The 11,448-nt window shown below is 39.4% G+C and overlaps 1 long non-coding RNA gene across 1 annotated transcript; it reads left to right on the top strand.

Moving 5' to 3' along the window:
* Positions 1-230: 230 nt before the first annotated feature.
* On the top strand, positions 231-8,156 carry LOC142601044 (uncharacterized). Its single transcript, XR_012834600.1, has 2 exons — positions 231-4,117; positions 7,288-8,156. It is a non-coding gene; the product is annotated as an uncharacterized LOC142601044 (long non-coding RNA).
* Positions 8,157-11,448: the final 3,292 nt, after the last annotated feature.

Here is an 11,448-nt window from a genome sequence, read left to right as displayed (position 1 = left end):
TCCCCCGCGGTGGAGCGGGGGCGACGGGTTAAGGGCGAGGGGCGCTCGGCCTGCCCGGCGCCGTCAGCTTCGGGCACCTGAGCGCGGCGGCGGGGCCCGCCCTCAGGGCCGGGAGCGAGTCAAGAGCCGGTGCCAGGAGCTCCGTGCCAGGGACTTGCGGCGGCCGAAGCTCCTGGGACACCCCACCCTGATCTCCACCCCCCTTCACCCTCCGGCGCTAAATACCTCGTTGCTACAAACAGCCATTACCCGCCGATGCGCGCGCCGCTCCCCCCCCCCCGCGATTTTTTTTTTTTATTTTTTTTTTTATATAAACTCGAAGCTGTTTTTCGGCGTAAAGATGACTGATTGCGCTACGGTGCTGTTCTGTAACCAGCCACCTTCCGCCGCTGCCTGGGCGGCCTCGAGCCGATTTTAGAAAGATAAAAAAAGAAATAGGAAAGAAAAGAGGGGAAACAAAGCAATAGTAGCCGTATTAGTCTCACCCCAGCCCCTGGCAGCAGGTCAGAGCTTTCTGCAAATTGCACGGCCGTGTTTGGGAGGGAGTATTTTTCGGGTTTGACGGGCGAAGGATTAAGGGGTGTCTTTTTAAAGTCCTCAGGAAAACAAAATGTAAAATAATACAAATATCTTTAAAAATCAGGAGGTGGGGGGAAGCCTTTGTTATCAAAGAGATAAATGAATATGTATGAGGCTGGACGGTCTGCCTGAGGGAGCGGGGCAGCACCAGCACGTCAGTTCCCCTGCACAGGGAAGCTCCTGCTTTCGGTCGTACTCCCCAGGAACTCCGAAAATTCGACGTTTCTTAAAAAAAAAAAAAAAAAAGGAAAAAAGGACCGTGGAGAACAGTTCTTGAAGGCTTTTATAATAGATGTTATTTATAATTTTTAAACATAAGGGAATGGATGAAGAGCATTAGAGTTAACAGTTCTCTTTAAAAATAAGTGCTATATGTAGTAATTAAGCAGATGCATCTGAGAAAAAATCTACTTTGTTAAGTGAATTGGTGAATATGGTTTAATCTGTTTGCAATGCCTGGGTGCTTTTGAATTTAATTTATTCAGTTTATGAAAAAAGGTGGTTTTAATCACTGACAGCACCACAGATTTAAAATTAGGTCTGAGGAGCAAACATAGTCTTTTTTACTTAAGCATTCTCAGAAATTGTTTAAAACAGTTTAGGTCTTGAAGGTCATTCTTGTTCCTCTTTTTGTCCATGCAGTTCTGATATAACCTCAGATTCAGCCTCCAGTGACTCTTGTGGAATCCCCAGTAACTTTTTGTTGGATAGATATGAAGAGGGGGGAGAATATGTCTGTGCCCTTTGAAATTTAGTTGACAGTTCTGCTACCGATTATGTGAGATCTTGCATAAAATCTGATTTACTTTTTCAGAATTGCACTGGCTTCACTCAGTTCAGAAGAGGAAAAAAAAAAAGGAATACAGATCTACTCTTATTACTAAAATAATTCCTTACATGTATATGCAGGCACAGAGCTTTTGCTCAAAATTATCTTATTTTGATACAATAGTGTTCAAATTAGGGCAATTCCTTTAAAGTTCACTAATTCATCTTAGACAAATGGAATGCATCTTGTCTAGATAGCTGCTTTTTTTACGGCTTAGCTGTAGTTCTCTTTCCCGATGTTATTTATTAATGGCATTTTTATGTGGATAGTATCTCAAGACTTCCTTTGCTTCTGCTGTTTATTCGTCACTTGAAGTCATAATAATTTGTTTCTAAAACCACAGCTGGCTGTTATAAAGGCAGAGAGAGGAAGACTATGATTTATGTGGTGAACGAGAAACAAGAACAGAATAATGTAATAAATACTTGTTACTTAAAACTTCAGATATTGTTATGAAAAAGGTAGAATAAAAATAGGCAGTATATCAGCAGGATCTTTCCTAAGCAGAGTTCTGTTATTTTTTTTTCATGAGAAGTTAATGTCTTTTAAAAATAGTACTAAAGATCTGATAAATTTACAAGAGTAATGAAATTCAAACTTAAAAACTGCAAATCGATCTGTAAATGACACTTTGGTACCTCATAAGAGTACTTTGGTTCACAGTTACCTTTATTCTCTGGTATAAGACTTCCATAAGCACTATAGGCTTGGTGGAATAAGTTAGTATTTCACTGTTTCTTTCAACAATGTTAGTTAGCTGTTTTTCTCCTCTGTGTGCGTGAGTCTTTCACACAGTCACAGGGGAGAAAAAAAATAATTTTAAGTGTAAGAAAAGGTGATTAAATTAAATTACTTTTGGGATTATGGGCCACATGTGGTGCATTAAACTACTTCAAGCTACTTTTTAGCTGCTTTGGCATTAGGATGTTTAATACATACTTGGTCTGCCTTAAGTGGTTTACTATATAAAAAATAGAGTGGGGTAGGAGAAAGATGAGAAATGGAGAATGAGAAGAGAAGCAGCATGGAGATCTCAGACTCTGAAAACTTAGCTTTCCATCATGTAAACAAAATAAGGTTTTTTAATTTGCCATGTAACAAACTAATTCTTCTAAACAGACTCACTAATATGAAGAGAAAATTAGTTTATACAAATGGGGATTTTAAATTTGTAAGTACAATTCAAGCCAAGTGCTTTATTTATTTTCAGTCTGTATGTTTTGGGGTAGCAATTCTAGGAAAAATCGTGCCTGGATGTATACAGTTATGAATTCTTCTGAGCCAGTTTTAGAGGCGTATCATCCGACTAGAGATGAAAGGCACAAACTTAAGGAGTCTTTGATTTCTTTTCCAGATACTTTCTACCGTGCATGAATGTTTTGATTTGGACAGTATATCATCCATATATTAGGTATTTTAAATCGAGATTTATATTAGTAGTGAAAATGTGAACATTAAAGAGCTCTCAAAAATCACAAGCAGAATATATTGTTTCTGACTTGTTTTCAAATGTATGTGCTCAAAAAGAGAAGGGGAGTGATGAGTGGATTTATTTTTTATTTTTCCTTTAGGCAAAAATCCCTTTCATGACCAAGGAAGGAGGCAGCAACGTTTTTACAATACTGTGAAGTGCCTGTTGCTAGAAATGATTTTCACTTTGTTCCTGAAAAGTATGCCAAATTTACTGGATAGCTAGCACACTGGTTTATTCGTACAATATGACGTGAGTGGAGGAGGGGGTAATCCATTTTTGGCCCAGCTGGTTTTGCTAAATTTGCTTTGATTTGCTGAAAAGGTTTGTGATTTATTTAGCCTGATTTATCTAGCTACCTGAAAGAATACAAGGGGCCTCTCCTTGCTCTTTGCATCCTTTTTTACCTGAAGATGCAGCACAGTATATCCATTATCCATGACATACCATTTGGTCAGATAAAATCCACTTTAGTTAAAAGGCCAGCTGTTGCTTATCACATATGTCTGTTTATTGACCATACTTTGACAACTGTTTACCCAAACTGACCTAAATAACAATGTATAACTGCCATGGTTCCTCCCTGCCCCATGATTACAGTGGTCAGGCAGCATGTCTGGTTCTTGAGCAAAGAAATATGAACATTGAGCCTTTATCCCAAGCGAATTAGAACAAGTTAATTGTAGCTCCGCACCATGAACAGGGTCCGCAATGCGAGCCCTTAGAGGTTTTCTCACTCAGCAGTCAGGAGGAAGGTTTGCTTATTTCACAAAGAGTTCCTAAAACATAATAAATACAGCAGAGAGAAGACAAGTATTTTCATAAATGGGATCACTCTGCTCTTTCCAGCTACCCGAGGAACAGAATGTTTTGATGAAATAAATTACGATGTATACCAAACAATTTTACTCTTAACCAGCTGCCACCTTATTTCCTGCCATTTCAATCTATTCAGATGTGGTTGCTTTATCTTTCTTGAGAAAATACATTTGGTAAAGGAGAATAATCAAAAATTCAGTGAATAATTTCTATGAAACAGTTGTGTTCTAAAAGAAAACCAGCACTTGTAATTTAAAAGCAAACCATCGAGAAATAGCACTAAGAGAGGAGTACTTTGAAATAACATCCAGATTATTTTCTTTCAGGGACGGTTGAGAAAAAGAAGGATCATTTCCTTTAGTTCATTGAATAGGTAGATGGATAATCATCAGCAAGCATGAAACTCTGACCATAAAAAGGTGGCATTTAAATCCTTCTCTTATCTCATCATGTGCTTTATACTTTGCAAAGCTCACGGTAGCATCTAAAGGCCTCAACTGCATTGAGTAAGAGGTTATCTACACATACTTAGGATCTTTAATTAATAACATTAAGTGTAGTGCTTTTATAGTTTCTCTAATTTACTATTTACCATAATTTTGCTGGACTTGTTAAGGAAAAGTGGAATGTGGCGACACAGGGTACTAAGTATAAAAATGGTAATTTATACAGCAGGTTTCACCTTATACCACGTTAACCTTCTTTAAGTGAGCAGAATTCTGTCACGCTGTTATTTTGTGAACTATGCGATTTCACTCTGACTAGAACTAGCTAAATATTGCTGAAAGTTACCTGAGGATAATTTGTAAATGCACATGCTTTGACAGCATTTTCTTCTGTGTCACACTTCCTTTCTATGAACACGCTAGAAAAAAAAAAGATGACTGGCAAGAATTGTTTTGATAGCAGTCATTTTAAACAGCTACTAGGAGAATATTTGCTACAGATTGTAATATTCAGGTTATAGCATAAGATACTGTGACTGTAATATTTATTTACCTTGTTTGTTGGCTGAGAAAATGTGTATATGCCTGAGAAAGAGCCTATAGGTGTATATATACACATACACCTATACATACACTTGTTCACAACCATGGTCTTTGAAGTTCCGGGTTTTTTGGAGAAATACACACTCTTGTCTTTGTTTTAGAAAAATCCTAGAGATAGCACAGCTGAAAGCACTCTGAAATCTTCCATTCTCGTCCTACATGCTGCCAGAAAAAACAAGCCTTTTATGCTTGAGGAGGCTTGAGATGTTTTCTTGCCAGTTACGAGTCCTACTTCTCAAAGCAAAAGAGAGCAAGTAATGTCTGTGAAAAAAGTTTTCGTGACAGACGGCATGCAGGCAGCTCTCCTGTGCTCTGTCAAGCCATAAGTAATTAAAATTCCTTTGTCGGTGAAGAGTCAGTTCTGAAACTAATAAGGAAAATTAAAACAGGTGATACAGTGGCTATCTCTCCAAAGGAGAGAGTTTTGAGTGCAAAGTAAAATGAAGATGAAGAAGAAACCAGGTTATATGTCTCTGAATAAATGGTCTCTGATCAGAAAAAGATTAATTTTAAATTGCTGTTCTAGTTCTTATATTAAAGATGGTTTAATTCACCCAGAGCTATTTGGCCTTGAGGATGAATTCCTACAATTAAGTGTTTATGATTGAAAGTGCTGCCATGGAAAGCAGACAGATGAATATCATTTCAGGAGTACTGTGAATCATTAAGTGAGTTGTAGAATCTTTTCCTGGGCATGAGCCGCTTTTAAATTTCCGACTAAGGCTGTAATAGACTTCAGCATAAGGCCTGATGTGTTGCTGTATTTAGGAGTTTGAATAACAGGATAATCAACACTTACTAACATGTTAATATGATTTTAAACTTCTTGCAGTTAAATGAAAATATGCTGCCCATGGTATATGTATATGCTGCTCGGATCAAATACCTTTTTCAGATTAGTGCGTTGAGTGTTAGTGTCAGGTAATGAACTTAACCTGCCCCTGATGTATTGGTTTCTTTTGGCTCAAGATAGGCATGGCTGCTTTCCCTGCCTCAGTATAAAGAGAGGCTGGACGTTGAATGTCATATAAACCTGAACAGATGACAAGAAAACAGTGCTAGCTGCCAACTACCTTCTCTCTCTTTATTTATCATGATTAGTGCTTGGTTTTTGTGAGGAAGGCTCAAGGCGTCGTCCTGTAACTGGCTGGCATGTAAACTCAAATACAGGCCAGACAGAGACTGGCATTTTTTTGGGCTCAGCTGAGGAAGCAGACACAAGGCTACTCTTCCTGGTTAAGGAAAGAGCGTTGGTCCACAGCTCGCCTTTTCTTGGCACTGCCTGTCCATTCCCAGGATTGCTTGCCCCTCCTGTAAGCAGTTTTGCCAGGTGTGTGGATATTAAAGCTCAAACAGTAGTAGATAAAATTGGATAGACTGCTTAAGGCAGTTACCATTGCCCCTCATACTGTACCTGAACCATCCTTCCCGTGGCTCTGCCTGCAGCAGGCATGAGAAATTAACTTGTGCATCTCCTCGTAAACTACTTCAGCTTTCAGTTTGGTGTGTTAAAATCAATGCCAGTTTCAGCGTGGCTCAAAACTGGAGTTGCTCAGGAACAGCTTCATGAGCTGTTTGGTCATGAGGTGGCAGATTCTGTCATGGGGTGGGGTGAACGGTTGGGGATGAGAGTGGTAACTCCTTCAGCCATCTGATTTTAATCCCTTACCATATGTGACTTGAAGTCCTTAGATGCCCTCTACTGTCATATACCAGAATTAACAGATGGCTCTGTGTAACCAAATTCAGATTTGCTGAAGTTTGTTATTATCACTCTGTCTTTGTAAATGAATGGGGGAGGGGAAATAATATCCATAATTATTACAAAATATGCAGTGTCTTTTATGAAGTGTGAGTTTGGGCTAGACATCTTTTCTGACTTTCAGTGCCATTGTCCTGTATTTCAAAATTTTAACACTATTTTTAGCATTCTCTTCAGAGCTCACTTCTCTGATAAATTACCCCTCTGGGAATAAATTTGATCCAGAAAGATGCTTGAGGCACAGCAGAATTTTTCCACAGCATTTCAGGCCACATCATGCTAGAGGGAAGGAAGCTGCATAACCTGCTGCTGTAGATCAGTCTCTGTTCTGGGAAGGAATTAAAGGATGCATTTAGCCATTGGATGTATCGTTTGCGTACGACAGACCAGCAGGCAAGAGTCTATATCTAAAATGGAACAGGAACAAAATTCCTGTCCCATGTTTGCCTGTGTTATGACAGTTTTGTGTGCTGGCAGGCACAAAGCAATCCTAAGTCAAATAGAACTAATCCTGGAGGGAATCACTCTACAGGCTCTAAGATTCAAGTGTTTCCATGGTACTTGAGCTTTAGCTGCCTTGGTTGTATCAACTCCTTTTCCCTTCTATAAGCAAAACCCAGCAAAACAATCCCACCTTTAATTCCCCAGTATAGGTTCCTAATGCTGATTTGACTGAGTGGGTTTGGTCCAAATGAAATCAGCAGCCACGTTTTGTGTACATTTTTAAACATGCCTAACCTTTTCTGAGGACAGTCTATTACTGTCCATTCTACTCCAGGTGGTTGCCAGGGACGTTACAGATAGAAGCAGGTATGGTAGGAGGGAGCGTGAACTTTGCAGTGGAAAACGTGACAGTGGGGATCTGCTCCAGGTAAGTGAGAGGGGACGTGTAGAGAGGACATGCAGGAGGGCCTCTGCCAGGCTAGTAAAAAGGTAAAGCCTGGGTTCATTGTAGGGGTGAGCTTTCACACTCTGCTTTCTTTTCCTTCCAGCACAGTCCTCCACTTTCAGGCATACTGGTCTAGAATATACTACGTACATTTTTCAGGACCTTTTGTAATTTTTCCAGAACATAATCTCAAACTAACAGAAGTCCATAGCAAAATCTTGTTGTGAACGGGAGCTTTGTTCTGTGAGACTATTTCTGAAAACGCCTGGCTCTCTGTTAGCCATTGCATAAAAGGCTGAAACATGAATTTGTTCATATGCTTTTGTTTTCAGCATGTTCATTCCTTCTAACCCCTGCGCCCCCTTCCTCCAAGAAATACATGAAGCTCTTCAAGTTGTCCTGGCAAGTGGGCTATATATTGTTATGGTGGCAAACCTGTGAAGCTATACCAATTTATACCACCTGACAATGTGGTCGATTGCATATATTTTTACTATATCCATATTTTTCCAATTTCTTCATGTTCTTTCAATGGCTTTTTTTTTTTTTTTCTATCCATCAGGGAGTGGAATCCTGCATCCAGAGAATGTAAATAACAGCTGTTTCCACTCAATTTGCATTTATCTACTTAACACTTCAAAATAGATTATTTCTAGAAGCTTTCACAATCTAGTCAAAATTCCTACTTAGTCAGAGGTACTAGTGAGATGTTAATGAAATCTCTTTGGACTGGCTGATGGAAAAGATGCAGCAACAACGAAATTCCCCAAACAAGACTGATCAGTTATGCTTCTGACAGTTATACTTCAACAATCAATTGAAGCATATCTTTTAATCTCCTTGGGCATTTTCAGGATCAGTTCCTTTGGCTGTGCTAAGGGGGTGAGAGTATGCCAGCTAAGGAGATGAATTGTTAAAAAAATCTGTGCTGAACTGGTAGTGTATTTCTAGCAAAATTAATTTCTCATATGAATACAGCTGAAAAGGAAAAAAAAAAAAACCAACAAAACAACACCTGGCAAGCTATTTAAAGTGAATAGCTTATTTGCCAGTGTCACAGATTTTTAAATAAATAAACCCCTTATGTCCTGCAAATAACTGAAAAACAGCTTGGTTTTTATACCACTATTTTCTTTTGTTGACATTTCACTAGCCATGAAATGGAAACACAGCATTTTTATTTAGTAATGCCTAAGTGAAGATTTTAAGAATTATGTCCAATTACTGTTTTTTTCTCCAGAAAACTTTGAAAGCTTTTCACCTCATTATTCTGCCAAATGCCTCAACTTGAACCATTTCTTTAGATTTCTTTGATCCTCTGAAGGTTGAGAGTTACAGAACATTGACATTTAGTGACCTTTGGTACGGTTCATTTACTCCGATGTGGGCTGTTGAAGAAGATGCTTGCTCCTAAATCCAGATTTTGTTTGAAGTTATGGAAATGCACTTTCGCCTCTGCATATTTAATTTTGTTTATCCAGAGGAAAAATCCTTTTATTTTTACAGGAGTCTCAACTGTGGCATCTCTTAACTGGATTGGACAATCTTGATGACTCAGGTTGTTTAGAGAGAACAGTAATTACGCATGTCTGGAGAAGCCTTATTCAGACTTGGTAGGTCTGAACAGACAAACACAATCTGAGCTCAGTTTGTCTGTAAAAATGATGTGCATCCCAAGTACCTGATTTCAGAGGGCATGCTTGTATTGCTAAATAAAGTCCCTGATGCCAAGAGGTTTGGCTTATATTCACTCTAGCTGGGGCTAGTTCCCTTGAGAGCAGGCTGCTATGTTCACATCCCACAGCACTCCTTGAACTTCTCATGCCCCTACGGACCCAACATGTAATTCTGATTTTTTGTGTATCTTGCAGTTTGAGTATCTGAAATTATGTGAAACCGTACTGCAGCCTGTGAGAATGGTGCTTTTCTAGCATGAAGGTGAGGGTATGTATTAGGCGTTTTGGGAAGCAGTAATGTTCGAGGGTGCGCAGTCAGCTTGAGCAGTTTAGAAGAGCAGTAGGGTAAAGTCCACCAGGACGTGATCCTGGGAGCAGAACTCTCCCTGCAGGGCTGTGCAGCTGTTGCTTTAAAGGGGGCAGGCTGGAACGGGGCGGCGGGGGGAAGTAAGGAAGAGGTGTGGGGATCAACAGCTGGAGCTGGCTCCCCAGCCTGCAGCAGTGAGGACATGCTCAGAGGGACTCAGCGTATCAGTCTGCTGCTGGGGACCACCTCTGGCTCAGGCAAAGTGTAGACCAAGGTATTTTGACTGCATGATAAATGCTTCACTCTTAAAGAAATATAAGGCTTCTCGTGTATCGTTTCCACAAAGTCATGAGTTAAAATCTTGGTCGTATTGAAGCAAAACACTCACTGGGTTCCAGCGACTCAAGGTTTTGCCCTCAGTCTGGACAAGGACTGGCTAAGCAGCTTGTAGGTACTAACCGCAGCTGCTCTCCATCAGGCCTGCCGCTGCTCTTCTCTTCCCATTGTTACCTTTCAGCCTTAACAGTGGCCTCCTTGGGCTCATTTCACATCTTTGTCTTCAACAAATATAAAGTCAGTAAGTTGTAACCCACGCAGCTAACATAGAGCATGTTTAGTTTAGTAGATTTGAACATGCAAATCCATGCTCTAGAATTTCTCTGCCATTTTTCTTATCTCTGCTTATGGTGAACTTGCCATGAATTTTGTTTGCACTCTGCCTTTACTCTGGATAGGAAATCATTTTTCTTAATACAGTTCTAAAATTTATGGAACTTGCTGCCACCCTCAGTTTCCCTATCGCTAATGCCAGGATTTTAACTGTGTGAAAACTGGTGTGGGGGAAAGGGAGTTGTATAAAGATAGGAGGTATTCTTGGAAAATAACAAGTGAACCCACACTTAAACCAGTCAGGATTAAAAATTACAAAATAACAAAAAATATGAAAAGGGATGTGAAGCCTTACGCTTCTAACCAATGGTTAACTAATTCGGTGTCAAGAAAAAATTTTCCTGGTGTTAGTTTATTATTCCGTTGAAATCCTCAGTGCGTCTGAGGGTGAAGCAGAAGGTGAAGATCAGTGCTGCAGCACAGCTCTGATCCAGTGTAACTCCTACAGGTGTTGACTTCAGAGGAACGCTACTAGCTTATTATTTGTTTGAACAAATGCAACGTAAAATTGAATAATAAGAAAGACTAGCAGTGTTTAAGAAACACTGATCTTTACATGAAACTATAAAGCTCTGTTTTGTTAGCATTAGCAAGGAGGAAATACGTTTGTATGGTAGGATCATGCTTTAATAGCTTAATCTTTTGCTTAAGTTAATTTTTATTCTACGTGATAATGGTTTAAGGCAGTAGCCTAATTTAACAGTCACTTTTCACTGTTCATTTGAATTTTCTGAGATACTTATATGGTTAAGCTTTCATTAGTTTTGGCAGGAGAGATGCTAAAAAACAGCTCTTCCAGAATTCTTTTTCTATGATTATCTCATATTTTGCTGGTAGGGAGATTCTTTTGCTGAGGAATTGTAAACTTTAGTAGCAATCAAAACTGGCCTTATTTAATATGGTAAACTGCCTCTGACCCAAGACTTTTTTCCATCTTGACAAGCAGAAAAGCTGAATGTAAGCGCAACTGTTTTCTGTATTTATTACTGGATTTTTCAGAAAGACCACTTGGCAAAGTTTCTCAGGTCTGTTGGCCATTCCAACCTCCTGGTGCCTCCAGGTGATGAAAAACTTTGATACATTAATTATAATTTCTCATCTACATCATGACACTTAATAACGTGGTGCTCCATCCAGGCCATAAACTTTTACTTCTCTAGAAGCCATGCAATGCAAAATTGCTGACCAAATGGCCTGCTTGGTTCATGCAGCTTCCACATGGCTCCCACCTGTGGACATGCAGTGTCCTAAAAGCTGTACTTAAATACAGTTGGACTAACATTCTGTGTAAATGTTTTTTAATTTTTCAGAGAATTCTGTGCAAATTACCCAGGTAGTTGTCATTTTTGTGTTCATTTTTCTAGAAGTACCTAGAGGTAACAGTTGGGATCATGACCT

Source organism: Balearica regulorum, chromosome 1 (assembly GCF_011004875.1).
Source record: "Balearica regulorum gibbericeps isolate bBalReg1 chromosome 1, bBalReg1.pri, whole genome shotgun sequence".
Taxonomy (NCBI): Eukaryota; Metazoa; Chordata; class Aves; order Gruiformes; family Gruidae; genus Balearica; species Balearica regulorum.
This window is presented reverse-complemented; position numbering and strand designations above follow the sequence as displayed.